Raw genomic sequence first — 14,864 nt, forward strand, 5'->3', positions numbered from 1 at the left:
TGGCTTTAGGACTCTGTGTTTTCACTGCCCAGGGCCCAGGTACAATCCCTGGTCAGGGAACTAAGATCCCACAAAGCCACATGGTCAAAAAAAAAAGAACTAACTCACCCTGAAGCTGAAGTGGAGACTGGCCAATAAGTTACTTTTTCTTTTTTTTCTTTCCAAATATTGCACAGCAATTTGAAACATTAAGACACCAAGATCAATGAGCTTATTCAAAGAAGAAAATAGGCTTTGGTAACTAGGATGATGGATTTAGAATCCCAAATGGTTCTGAACCAGGCTGAAGGACAAGCCCTGTGCTGTTGCCTGAGGGAGGTCCCATAATGGTATTTTCCCCTCCTTCTAGATCAATTTCAGCATGTTGGCATCAGCAGATTCTGGGTGAGGGATAGGCAGCTTCATTTTAATAGCCTGTTGGTTCCAAGTGACCTATGGCCTTTTCAGAGGAGGGAAGATAAACCCTGCTGTCACTGCCCTGTTCCTGCCTCACGCCAACCCTGGGATCCATCACGCCTCTCAGTCTGAGTGCCCCCAAAGCTGATAGGCCTCTGACAGACCAGCAGCTGCCTGGTACCTGCGCTCACCTGAGCTTTCAGCCCCTCCCCATGGAAGCAGCAGCCCTGAAGGTGTGCAGCACCTGTTCCCAACCTTCCTGAGACTTCTCAGTGCTGCAGGCACCTCAGCCCAGGCGTCCCAAAGAGTGCTCCAGGCACTAGCTGTGACACAGCGTGGCTTCTGGTGGCCTAGGGCTAAATCTGTTGCATTTTAGTAGTTACTAATTTCCAGGCATACTTCACAAATTTTATTGCTGAGGACAAGGCTAAAAGGCTAAAAGAAGCATTTAAGTTAAAAAAAAAAAAAAAACAGTTTTAAAGAAAAATATTAAGTACATAAAAGTGTGTGTGTCTGTGACAAACGCTTTGAAGAGCACGTGCAGGTAACTAGATTTAGGAAACATTGCCTGAGCCAAAGCAGTCTGGAGTAGGGACTCCAAGTCGCTGGATTTCCGTGCACATCACCCTCACGTGTGGGTTGGTTTGGGCCTGTCACTTTGATTCTCTGTTTGCTGCTGCTGCTACTAAGTTGCTTCAGTCGTGTCCGACTCTGTGTGACCCCATAGACGGCAGCCCACCAGGCTCCCCCGTCCCTGGGATTCTCCAGGCAAGAACACTGGAGTGGGTTGCCATTTCCTTCTCCAATGCATGAAAGTGAAAAGTGAAAGTGACTCAGTCATGAGTCGTTCAGTCATCCCCAACTCTTAGCGACCCCATGGACTGCAGCCATTTTCCGGGCAAGAGTACTGGAAGGGGGGTTGCCATTACCTTCTCCGGATTCTCTGTTTACCAATGTGGAAAATATGGGGGTTGGACTAATCAGTGATTCTTAGCCCCATATTTACTTTTGAATCTCCTGGGCAGTGTTTGAGTACTGATCTGCCCATCTTCTCCAGACCCATTCAGTTAACATCTCTAGCTCAGTGTTGTTTAGAAGCTTCTCGAGGTAGTTATAGGCAGGCGAGGTTGAGACTCACTAGACACAACAACGTCTGAGGTTCCTCCCAGGTCTAAGGTTAATTGATTTTCTGATCCCACCGTCAGAAAATGAATGCAAAGTAAGTGCCAATGCAGCGACAGCAGAGGTGGCTCAGCGTCCCCTCGGGCTCAGCCGCTCAGGTGTAATCTTTGACCGCTGCCGGCCTGGGGCGACACTGAAGGCAGGGACCATGTCCTTTCTCTTGGTTTCACCAGTTCCTGTGACAGCAGTTGATGTGGAATGGTTAATAGATATTGCATGAAAGAATGATAAATTGAAGTTCAGGAACGTGAGTTTATCGGGGCATCTAGGATTAATGATGTGATCAGAGACGAGTGGACAAATACACAGGAGAGGGTTTTTTTGTACCATGATTCCAGTTTATCAGTTTTTCAAGGGATCTCTCCTGGGTCCAAGAAGTGCAGCCAGTCTTTGTCCCCGTGTGGTCTCTTCCTGGTGAATGGGATCAGGATGCTTGGTGACCACACAGAAAAGGTGGACCTTCTGTATGTGCCGTACAGTTCTGGTGATCCCATAACCTGGCTTCCATTTCTTTAAGGCTGTTTTTACGTAAAGGGTCAAAAATCGACCATCCAGAATCAGAGTGCCCGTTGGACTTCCTGGTGACACAATGATAGATTTTCCTCCTCCAGTTTCCCCTTGTGAATATTCACACAGACCCTCACCCCGCCATTTACACTTGCTAACCACACCGCCTCCTGAGTGTCGGGTTGTTTTGGGTTGAGTTGGGCTGCTTGCTCACGGCATACTTGTGACAGGCGCTTTAATCTCTGCAGTAAGTCACTCAGATCACCATGCAAGACGGGTTACTTCTGGAAAGCCATCCTGGAGACAGCTAATCCTGTCCTTCTTGCAGGCTTGACTTATGGGGATGGCATCTGCTGATCTCGCTTTCTGAGAGCAGTCTTATTTTGAGTGCTGCAGTGCTTCGTCCACCTTCTACAATTACTGCGACTAAAAATACTTCAGAGGGTGAAGAATCTTCAAGGGGACTTTGCAAGCTGGCCTGTCCTCCTTGTATCTTGATGCCATATTTCAAGGCAGTATCCTTGTTGCTGTGCTAAGCTGCATATTACCTGCTAGACCAATATTTCAGGTGATGGTTGATTGTAGGCCAGCCTTTATGCTGACCTTTCTGATCTTTTTGCCTTTTCCCTACAAACATACCCAAGACTCATGTTGCTGTTATTCTCCTGAACGCAGTACAGCCACCGTTTTGACTCAATTAGCCACCTTCCCTGTGCCTCATGCCAAGGCTTCATTTTCTCACATAGACGTGAGCATCCATCCATGTGTGTCAGCCACGATAACCCTTCAGGCACCCTCCCTCTCCCACCACCAAGAGTATAATTTGGAAGATTCCAGAGAAACCTAAGACCAGAAGAACAGAGATGTATTTGCGTTGCGCAAGTGCTATTATTTTCTAGGGAAAATTATGAAACATGCTGGTACAAGTCCAAAATGAACTCTGGGTGCTCCACATCCCTGTTTGACATTGATTCTGTTACTGAGTGGAACTTGAATCTGGTCTCCCAATGTGTACCAAAGCCAATCCACTGATACCAGTTTGTGCTGAAGAAAAGTACAGGGAGCCAAGCAAGGAGAATGGGCAGCTCATGCTCAAGAGATCTGAACTCCCTGATGGCTTTCAGGGGAGAGTTTTTAAAGACAGGGTGAGGGAGAGTGTCGTGGGTGCGTGCTCAGCTTCTCCATAATCCCCTGATTGGTTGATGATGAGGTAACAGAAAGGTGATTTGGGAATCTCAGTTTTCTGGTTCCAGCTGGTCTGGGGTCTGTATGCTGGTGGTCAGCATACAGCTAACTTCTACCTGGTGGGGTTTTAGTATCTGCAGAACAACTCAAGGATATGGCTCCAGGTATTATCTACAGCTCTTGAGGAGCAACTGAAGGTCCTTGCCTTTGTTTAATGACTGAACTAGTATTAATTTTGTCCTGTTTGACTGCTCTCCTTTGTTTCTGCATTTTCTCACTTCTCTGATTAAATTCCTTCTTTGGAACTTGGAGAAGGTCTGGGAGGCTAAAGCTTTTCTATAGCCAAGAGGTAGAGGACCCAGAGGAGTCTCTCCTGGGGAAGGCGTTAGAGGTCTTGCTTGGTTTCAATTTGACGAGCTTTGTGAGTGTCACTCAGAGCCCCTCACATGCCAGTCAGTTGCCAGTCCTGGATTTCAGGTGTATATTTGTCAGACTCCACCACCTGCTGCCCCTGATTTTCAGCGTGATAAATAAAAGCAAGTGCTTCCACAATATAAAAATGGAGGAGTGACTTTGAGGACTTGCTCCTGTGTTAAGGAAATTCTTTCTTAAACTTAATTTCTGTGTTTCTTCCTGTACTTGTGGTCTAATTGCACCATAGGGAGTGGGTGTGTCTGTAGGTCCTTCCATGTGATTAAAACATTTAAAGGACATACAAAAAAGTGGAGACAGTGATTACTTTAGGGAAGAGTCCTGATGAACTGAGTGGGGTGGGACGAGACATTATTTTTTTTACTTTAATTTTAACTTTTGGTACTGCTTTAGACTTCTTCATTCATTAAATAAGACATTATATCTGAGATTATATGATCTTCCGAGTCCCTTCTCTACACGTGCGCTCAGTCGCGTCCAACTCTTTGCAACCCCTTAGGCTGTAGCCCACCAGGCTCCTCTGTCCATGGGATTTCCCAGGCAAGCATACTGGAGTGGGTTGCTATTTCCTACTCCAAGGAATTTTCCCAACCCAGAGGTTGAATTCGTGTCTCCTACATTAGCAGGTGGCTTCTTTACCACTGAGCCACCTGAGGAGCAGTCCCTTCTCAAAGAGTTAGTAATTCTCTGGCATGAGGGTTTATTTTGTACTTTCTTTCTACAGTCTCTTTACTGAATTCAATTAGGTTGGTTATATAGAAACACCTCGCTTTTCCAGCATTACCTGAAAATGAAATTTTCCACACTGTGAATTCTCCAGGTTAAGGATTCTAATTCCTTTATATTGTTGAAGTTTGGAGTAATTACTAATGGAATACTTATAAGTTGTGTTACATACCTTCCTACCCTCTTTTTATACAGCTTTATTGAGAAACAGTTCACCTACCATAACATTCACCTATTGAAATTTGAGTGGTATTCAGCATATTCACAGAGATGGGCAACCATCACCACAGTCTAATGTTAGGGCATTTCAACACCCTGTAAAGAAACTCCATACCCAGTAAGCTGTCAGCCCTGCTAATTGTAGTTCTGTCTCTATGGACTGGCCTATTCTAGACATTTCACATAAATGGAATCATATAATAGGTGGTCCTTTGTTTCTATCCTCTTAAACAGATCAGAGTGAACAGTGTTTTACCTTTTTCTGATAAATTTGGCTTGCTGTTGTTGTCAGTATGCTTATGATGACTTCAAGAAATACCAAGGCAGCGAGGCCGTTTGCCTTTACATTCCCTGGTCCATTAAGATGTACATAACCCTCTCTGTTGCCCAGGTCATCAAATGACTTCAGTGCCTTGTCCCATGACTTTTAACTCTTGTTTTAACCATCATTTCTTTTCTGGCTCCCCCAGTTTTGCAAATTTGGACCAATAGTACCTAAATTAGATCAGACCCAAAGTCTCATGCCTTCTCTTGACCCAGGCTCATAATATAACTCAAATGTAAACCTCTTTGGTATCTCTCCTTCTCCTGGAGTGATTAAATGAGCCGACATCTTCTTCCTTTTATTGCTATCTTGAGCATCCTGTATCATCCTGCCAGCTAAATTCCACTTTAGCAATAAATCCCCCACAAGTATTTTATGATCTCTCTGGTTTAAGTGGTGTTAAACCCTTTGATTCCTTGTATCCTTCCTCTCCCCTTAAAATAGTCTGTAGCCCTATGTCGAGGACTTTCTCCACTTGCCTTTCTTTCAGTTCAGTTCAGTCGCTTAGTCGTGTCTGACTCTTTGTGACCCCATGAATCGCAGCACGCCAAAATTGCCTAATTGTAAAGGAACAGTTTCTCTTAAGACCATGCATGAGTGTAACATTCCTGAATGCAAACCTCCAGGCAGGGTGGGGGAGGGCAACCCCTAAGTCAGTGTGGCACACGTCTGCCAAGTCCAAGGGCATCTGAGTGTTTACAGGGAGAGAGGATAATTGACTGTCCTGGGCAGTAGCATCTCTGTAAGTATCTTCTTTATCTTTTGGTGCACATGGCGTGAAGAGGGTAAGTTTACTCTGGGGCACTGTTTCCAGTTTGGGTCAGACTCTTCCAGGGTTGCTGAAGGTCTGAGTCAGAATGGCAGGGAGGGAGTTGTCACCATTCTGAATTTGGTCAGAGGAGCGTGAGAGGGTCAGACCAGGAGTATATCACAGGAGTTTGGAGTTTCGTGGCTTCATATGCTCGTTGTCAGGATAAGCCCAGAAGTTTGAAAGGGCAGCCTTGCCGGGAACAGTTCTAAGACATGGTGAATCTGGAGACCCGAGAAAATTGAGTCTGTGTCAGGGAAACCAAGCCTTCATTGGGCCTGATGTGGGCAGGGAAAGGAAGACAAGAGAGCCTGGCATAGAGCAGACCCAGGAAGTACCTGCCCAGTGACTGACCCACAGGTGCTGAGTCTGGGCAGCTGGTGGCAACTTTCTGACGTGAGATGCTGAGGAAAATTTTCAGGCTTGGCTCTGTGGGAAAAGCTGTAATTAGGACTGACCTGCAAGGGTGCAGATGAGCAAATAGAAGCAAAGGTGTGTGTGGGAGTCCTGCTGTGGGAAGTGAGAAAAGAAGCTGGACTTGAAATCACCTAAGGGGCCCTGAATGGTGGGTGGGCACCAGAGAACAGTCTGGGTGCATCCAGCTCTGGACAATCTGATAGCAGGGGAGCCTGCTGACCTCAGGCCTGGGCAAGGGACACCCTGGCTCACACTGAGATCAGCAGAATCCAGGCAGCCCCACAGCACCGTGCTCAGTGGGTTCACATTTGGTGGACCAGGAAGCAGTCCTCCATAAGTGGCCCAGCACTGCGCCCTGGTGGTACACCCCATCAAACGCACACTGACTTCAAAGGATCCCTTCAGGAGCCTCCTTTATTTACAATTTAGTGGATGCTCTCAGCATTTGAGCTTTGAGACTAATTATGCTAACCTACATGGGCCCAATCCCGCTGTGATGTGAGAAGCATAATCAGAAAAAAACAATGTACTTCGTGCCTCTGTTTCCACCAGCTGGCTAATCCAATTAGCCCTAAGAAATTCCCACTTAGTAGACGTTTGAGCATGCATGCTGTCGTATCCAACTCTTTCCGACCCCATGGAGTGGCCCACCAGGCTCCTCTGTCCATGGGATGCCATCCACTTCTCCAGGGGATCTTCCCGATCCAGGGACTGAACTCGTGTCTCCTGCATCTCCTGCACGGGTAGGCAGTTCTTTACCACTGAGCCACCTGGAAGAGTAAATGTTTAATATGTGTTCACAGGCATTGTGCTAGATCCTTTACAGGCATCAAACTAACGTGTAATTGCCAGGAGAGGTGCTCTAGTTATTCACATGTGACAGACGCGTGAGCTGGTACTAAGAGAGAGGTCTCATTCTTGCTGCAAAGGGGTGACCTTCAGTTCTGAGTGCCACCAACCTGTTAGCAACAGAACCCCCCTGCCCCACCCCTAACAGTGGGAGAGTGGAGAATGGAATGGGTGAGGGCACTTCTGTTTTATGTTTGATCAACATATTTTTATGATGAATATGTGTTATTTTCTATGTATTTTAAAATTAGGCTAAATTCTGGGTGTCACATGATGAAGGGATGTGGCCGGTCTAGCATATCGAGATGAGGACAGCCAGGAAGGAGGGGGAGGAAAAGGAACCATGCTCTTTCACCCTGAGAGGCAGGGATCCAGACGAGTTTGGTAGCTGAAGAGTTGGGTGGGGGTAGTTTATTCTGTGTCAATCTCCGGAGTGCAGACCCGGGGCCAGGGGAGCAAGGCATTCTCAAGGCAGGGTTCAGCCGATGTCAAAGCATGTTTGTTGCTAGCCAGAAAGGACTGCCGCATGGGTGAAAATGGTGGCTTGTGGAGATGAGACATATCTGGAAGATGTTGACTGGAGGCCACTGGGGAGTTTATACAGGAGACCTGTTGGTTGGGCAGGGGGAGACTCGTTAGAAGGTGGGCCCTCAGTTCCAAAGCCTCTGCTGTCTGTCTGTCCCCTCCACCTGCCCTCTCCCCACTGAGCAGGAGTGTGCGTTCTCACCTGTAGATGGGAGCCTTGGCTCAGTAGGGGCCCAGCCTGCTCCATGCAGGGGTTCTTACCTTTGGCCCTGTATCTTCTCAAGGAGAAGGGGATGACAGAGGATGAGATGGCTGGATGGCATCACTGACTCGATGGACATGACTTTGAGTAAGCCCCGGGAGTTGGTGATGGGCAGGGAAGCCTGGCATGCTGCAGTCCATGGGATTGCAAAGCGTTGGACACCACTGAGCAACTGACCTGAACTGAACTCACGTGAGAGGGTTTACGAACTCCTGACGCCTGGACAGTGAGAGGTGGGAGGCGGGGAGGACTGCACCCCAGAGTGTGATGAAGCTGGTCTCGGGTGAGGCCTGGGCAGTTGTAGAGCTCCCTGGTGGTTCTAGGGGGAGTGACTGCACTGTGACCCTGTCATAGGAAACTGGGAGCATCAGGAGAGGAGTCGCAAAAAGCTGGAAAGAACGCAAGCTCATTAGAAGAGAGAGAAGACTCCCCTGAAACAGGTGGAGAGGAGACAGGAGCCCACAGGGCGCCCAGGAGGGAGCAGCAGGCATTGCATTCCCTCAGAAAGTGAGTCCGGTCAGGCCGTGCAGGGGACAGGGAAGCCTCTTGAAGCCTCCAGGGGACAGGACCGGGGAGGTTAGCCTGGCCTGTAGCAGGGGCTTTGGCTTCTGGCCAAGTGGCGGCATTGCTGGGACTCAGGCCTCTTTGGGGGCCTGGCAGAAGTGGATCCGCAGGGAGGTTGAGGGTTTCCTGAGACGGAGATTAGCCTGAGGGGAATTGGGCTCCTGCTGTGACGGTGACCCGACCCAAGCGCCTGCCCTCAGCTCTGCTCCAGCCCAGCGCTGGCATCCAGAGAAGGGGCCCTCCATCCATCACAGCACACACAATTCTTGCTATAGCGCCCGGGACACTGGGGAAAACCACGCTGCTCTGGCCAGGGCAGGGCGAGGGCAAGGCAGGTCCATGTCAACCTTAAGGAAGCAACAAAATACTCAGTCGTCAGTAAGACTGCTGAGGCTTGACCGATGTTTTCAGACCAGAGTTGATGCAAAAGAGTGCGTGGTGGACAAAATACCAAGATTTCGAATTAAGATGGGATGGGATTAGTGGGTTTCCCTTTTGCCCTAATTCCAGTGTGGCACGGCTCTGCTCTGGACTCTCCACCAAAGCGCAGGCAACGGGCAGAGGGGTATCTTCTCCCACTTTCCACCTGCACTTTGCCTCAGTCACCCATCAGCTCTGGCACCTAGAGAACTTCGGGTCTTTGGTCCTGCTGGGGACTGTGGCGGCGGGCAGAGCAGTGGGGCCACCTAGCGGGAGCCTCAGGCAGAGCACCAGAGGGCTTGTTACGCATGTGGAAGACGTGGCTTGTGGACTTGTGGCAGTGGAACGGCGGCAGCCAGGGGCTTGGGAGCAGATGGACTACGGGGTGTTGAGCAGTGTTGCCGAGATGCTGTTAGTTCTTAGGGTATGCTTCCCTGGTGGCTCAGCTGGTGAAGAATCCACCTGCAATGCAGGAGACCTGGGTTTGATCCCTGGGTTGGGAAGATCCTCTGGAGAAGGGAAAAGATACCCACTCCAGTATTCAGGCCTGAAGAATTCCATGGACTGTATAGTCCACAGGGTCACGAAGAGTCAGACACTACTGAGCGACTTTCACTTCACTTGGCCTCTAGGGCAGTGTGCTCCCATCACACAGTACCAGGAATCTGGATCATTAGAGTCAACAGGGGAGGCTTAGATGTAGCTCCCCGAGCCCCAGCTTGGTTAGGAAGCTTGTGATTGCTCCAACGCCTCGTTTTCCAGGTGAGGACTCAAAACCTCGAGAGTGAGCAGCCCATGATGGGGAAAGAAACTGGAAGCCACCTTAAGACTGGAATTTGAATTTTCTTACTCCTGGTTTTCATCCTAGTTCTTCTAGTGGCTAAACTCTCTGTGTTTGAAATGAAAAGATACTGAGGCAGGAACTTTGATTCAAAGTTAAGGAAGACAGTAAGTCCCAGCTCCTTAGGAAGAGTAGAAGGAATAAAAACATGTCCCTGGAAATGTGCGGTAAGTCTTAGGTTGTGACTGCTGGTGGGTGCAGAGGACCAGGGGGCCTGAGATATGTTTGGATTTCAATGCTTGGAGGTGGCCTTGCAGGAGGTGGCCAGGCAGGAGGAGCATGTCTGTGGGCATTTGGGGCACAGAGCTGTTGTGGCAAGGGTATGTGCTCAGCTGGAGGCAGAGGGGACTGTTGATGGCGTCTGAGCAGGGCAGTGACAGATCAGAGTCGTGTTTCAAATAAGGTGACTCAGGAGGATGAAGCCGTCTTGGGTAATTTGCGTGGACTTGGCTGTGATTTTGGTTGCCTTGAACCCAATCCTCTTTTGGCCAGATAGCCTGAGTGGACCTCAGAGCCCACATCCTCACATTACCAGCCTTCAGAGCCCAGGAGGGGTTTCTGTACAACCATGAAAGGCAGGAGGAAACCTGTCAAAATTGCCTCATCCTTTCACTGTGATGATTAATATTCAAACTGTCTGTTTATCTCAGGAGCCCAGGGTGATTTAAAACATGGAACTGCTGTTACTATTTCCTTATGGAGATGGCTCGAGCTGCAGAAAAAAAAAGCCTGTGTTCATTGTCAAGCCCATATTTCAGACAGTGAAGCAAAGGCGGTAGCAGACCGCTCAGGACTACAAGGCAGAACAGGTTGAGCAGGTGTGAGCCGAGCGCCAGCTCCCAGCCACTCAGGCAGGGGCGACGGTCCTGGGATCAGAGTTGGGAATTTAAATCCTTGCCTGTGGAGCTGTCTGGGGCTCCTCGTGGCTGACAGGACTGATTCTAGGCTTGGGCGCAACCCATTGGTGCTGCCGCTCTGACCCTCCCCAGGAGGAAGGGGGAGGAGTGGCTGGAGACGTTATTTACGGCTCCCTGCGATTGTATCAGGACCAGCTGACCCTCCGGGGGGCCTGGCCCCTGTCCGGCTGGGTCCCCAGGACCATGGGCTGCTCGCTCTTGGCCGTGGGAGGTTGATTCTGGCCACATCACACTCAGTGTGTGTCTATGGGCCACTCATGACGCTACACCCAGGGCCTTCTGTGGTCTGGATTCACTGTGGGACTGAAGGCAGTCCCTGAAACTGAGAAAACTCATGTCCTTTAGTCTACTTCCAAAAGGGCCCATCCCACCTTTGCTGGCTCGTGGGCTGGTGTAGCAATGACCTGCGAGTGCCCTTGAGAAAGAGCCACCGCAGGCATGCTCCCCTCATCACCATGCTGGGCTCCCCAGTGTGAGCAGCGGGGTGGGTGGTGGGAAGGGGCCAACTTGTCTCTGCCTCGCGGACTTTACTCAGTGGGCGTCTCAAGCAAGCCTGGGAGTGGAAGGGAGACAGGCCTGTAGGCCCCTCGGGAGACAGAAGGAAGAGAAGTTAGGTTTCTGGCCTAGGACCCTTATGTGAAAGGCTGACTCCGGTCCCTGGGCCTGAGGCCAGAAAGCCCCCAAAATAAACGCCCCTATAAATACCTTGCTCCCAGTCTCTACACCTGTTACCAAGGGGACAGAGACCCCAGGCCCAAAATAGGCACAGCTGCCGTGGCTGCTAATCCTGCCCCGAGCTGAGGCTGCACCATATTTGGGAATGTTTGTTCCTCCACCGGCCGGCCCTCCCCACTCGGCCCCGGGAGCTCAGAGCAAGGGGTCTCTCTACATGGTCCCGATCTGGCTTTCTTGGAGACTTCTGTCTGCCTGTTTCCTGTTCCTGGGAATGGAGTAGGCAGTGGGTGAACACAGGTGGATGAGTCGGTGTGAGACTGCAGACCTGAGATGGCAGCAGCATTGGAAACTGGGGAGGTGCTGCCTCTGCCCCGGACGGTCTTCACACCTCACCCCCCACCCCACCCCCCGCCGCACCCCCTCCCAGGGCCTCCTCGCTGATGCTTGACTCTCTGCCTGGGCTTCTGAGCCAGTGTGAACTGCAAACAGCCGTGCCCACACCCGCTGTTTTGGGAAGCCAAGAAATTCATTTGCATGGTTAGGATTGTTGACAGACTTGTAAATAACATCTTCTGGGTTATTATTATGTCTTTACTAGTGATAGGAGAGGCAGAAAGTCAGAAGAACCAGTCCTCCCCAGGGGTACACTGAGTCCCCCGTCTCCCCCTCTTACCAGGAGTTGAGTTCAGCCCGCACGTGGAGCGCCTGCTGTGTGCAGAGCACTGTGCTTGCCGCTAAAGGGACTGCCTCTCTTTTGGTTTCTGACTATGGAACATGTCACCCTGTCACCTTCCTCGGTTCCCCGTAGCCTCTGTGGTTTGCTTTGTTTCCATCATCTTTGAGTACTCCTATTTCCTTGACTGTTCTTGAGGCTCCGACTCATTTCCTCTGTGTCTCTGGGTAACCCTCTGCTGGTGACAATGGTCCATTTCCTTTACCTGAGCTGCCCCTTCCCTCTGCAGGCTGGCGTCAGGGGTCTTGATGAAGGCAGCCTGAGGGCGTCTAGCACCCACTCCCCTGCCCCTCCTTGGGGCTCTGAGGACCACCTCTTAGTTGATAAAACATGGCGGAGGCCCCCAGATGCCCAGGCTTCTTGCTCCTCACTGCTGTGGAAAGCATGACACATCTTAGCTAAAAATAATCGGTACCATCCTGGGTCCCGGCTGCTGCCACCGTGGGCTTGAGGGCCTCCGGAACATCTAGGCCTTGCTCAGGGTAACCGGACCGTGGCTGGGCCCCAGCAAGCAGCCTCGGGACAGCTCAGCCTCAGCTGTTTTTAGCAGTGGGATTATTGGGAGGGGTAGAAATAGACCTCCACCTTCTGGGAGGCTTCCTCTGCCCACATTCCCAGGCACACTTTGGTTTATTAAAGCTCTCAGCTGTCGCGGGGACCAGGCGTGGGGGAGGCGGGGGGAGGCGGCCTTCTCCAGCAGGAGGAGAAGGAGGCTGCAGAGTGCAGCCAATTGTCCCCCTTCCCCTCCCACCCCCGCCATGAGGACATGTGGCTCTTATTAGAAGCCGAGTCCCTTACACGTTGTGAGGAAGGGGGCCCCCTGACCATCATAAATCAGGATCTCCTCATTTCCAAATAAAGCAGTCTGCCATCCTAGCCCACAGTCCCTTTAGAGTTGACAGATGTATTTTTTAAATCCTGTGTTGATCATGTATTTCTTGTGTAATTAAAAAATTATAAAAGGTAATAAAAAACAGAAATCTACTGCCAAGAGATTTGGCTCAGTAAAGACTTCAGAACGTTTTCTGGATAGTGTAAGAATTACAGGGGGAGAATTAATAAATTCTATGTTCAAGTACCAGGAAAAAAAATAATAAAAGGTGAGACTATCTATACAAAGGAACAGTAACTTGAAATGGCTCTGAATCTGAAGGTGGTGGGATTCCACCCAGAGAACTGAGGGTGAGGGTCCCCCCTTCAGGCTATTTTGCCACTCTGCTTTGGAGCTCACATGCAAAAGGACCGGGCAATACTGCAGATAAGCTAAAGGTCACCAAGCTCCTAGTGACCTGGCCTGTCTGAGGGGAGACTCTCTTAAGACAGAGTGGGCCGGGCTGATGGGACAAGAAGGGTCAGAGTGGAGGCCTGGAGGAACTTAACAGAAATGGTAACAGTCAAAAGGGAAAAACGTGTGCGCCATGGGTTTATCTGTCCAGTTCTGACGGACTCTGATCAACAGAAAATGAACGTTACCATTTCGTTGCTGTTCGTTGCTCAGTCGTGTCCAACTCTTTGTGACCCCATGGACTGCTGCCCACCAGGCTTCCCTGTCCTTCATCATCTCCCGGAGTTTGCTCAAACCCAAGCCCACCTCCTCAAGGTCCTTGTCGCGTCTGTTTCCCAGCTGCTCAGGGAGGCAGTGTTTTGTAGTGCAGAGGAGTTTGGGCGCTAGGGAGAATCCCAGTTCTAGAGGCCAGTGTGACCTTGAGCTCATTGCTCTGTGGTTCCGTTTCTTCCTCTGTGAAGCAGGGGCGACGGCTGCGATTTGTTATCACTGGGTAAACAGTGCTGAGAGCCGGGGACAGAGTTCAGGGGACAGGCTCGAGTCCACCCTCCCCTTCTCTGCTCCCAGACTCGACTCCCCCTGCTCCCATGTGGGGCACGGCTGGGGCTTATTTGGAATGAGGTTCTTGCTTTCCTTTCTCTCTGCAGTAATAGGGCTTATATTTTTTACAGTCATGGGCATCCTTTGCTTCATGGAATAAACGAACACTGGCACAGTTGTTCACAATATTAACAGAAAATGAATGTTACCACTTTGTGTTGTTCGTTGCTCAGTCATGTCCGACTCTTTGTGACCCCATGGACTGCTGCCCACCGGGCTTCCCCGTCCTTCATCATCTCCGGGAGTTTGCTCAGACTCATGTCCATTGAGTCAGTGATGCCATCCAACCATCTCATCCTCTGTCATCCCCTTCTCCTCCTGCCTTCAATCTTTACCAACATCAGGGTCTTTTCTAATGAGTTGGCTCTTTGCATCAAGTGGCCAGTGTATTGGAGCTTCAGCTTCAGCATCAGTCCTTCCAATGAATATTCAGGACTGATTTCCTTTAGGATTGATTGGTTGTATCTCCTTGCAGTCCAAGGGACTCTGAAGAGTCTTCTCCAATACCATGGTTAAAAAGCATCAATTCTTCGGTGCTCAGCTTTCTTTATGGTCCAACTCTCACATCCATACATGACTACTGGAAAAACCACAGCTTTGACTATATGGGCCTTTGTTGGCAAAGTAAAGTCCCTCACCAAATCAGAGCCTAATTGGAAAGTTATGGATTGCTTCCACAACCCACCTGCTCACCTTCTTCAAGTGAAATGTTGTGCTTTGTCAGTGTGTGGGTGTGGCAGGTCCTACAGCCTCAGGGGTTTTCAGCTTTATGGCCCCAGGCTACATAAAATGCATCAGGTATCTCATCAATTCTTTGCTTAAAATTCTATAAAGTGAGTTCACTTCAAAGGTGGTCTTGCTTGCCTGCCTGCCTCTTTTTTCTTTCTTCCTTTTTTGTTTGTATTTTATTATGTATTTTTAAAAGATAAGGACTATTTTAGAAAACATTATCATAGTATCACCTTGAAAATGAACAATAATCCCATATCATCATCA

The sequence above is a fragment of the Budorcas taxicolor genome, chromosome 19, assembly GCF_023091745.1.
Source record: "Budorcas taxicolor isolate Tak-1 chromosome 19, Takin1.1, whole genome shotgun sequence".
Lineage (NCBI taxonomy): Eukaryota > Metazoa > Chordata > Mammalia > Artiodactyla > Bovidae > Budorcas > Budorcas taxicolor.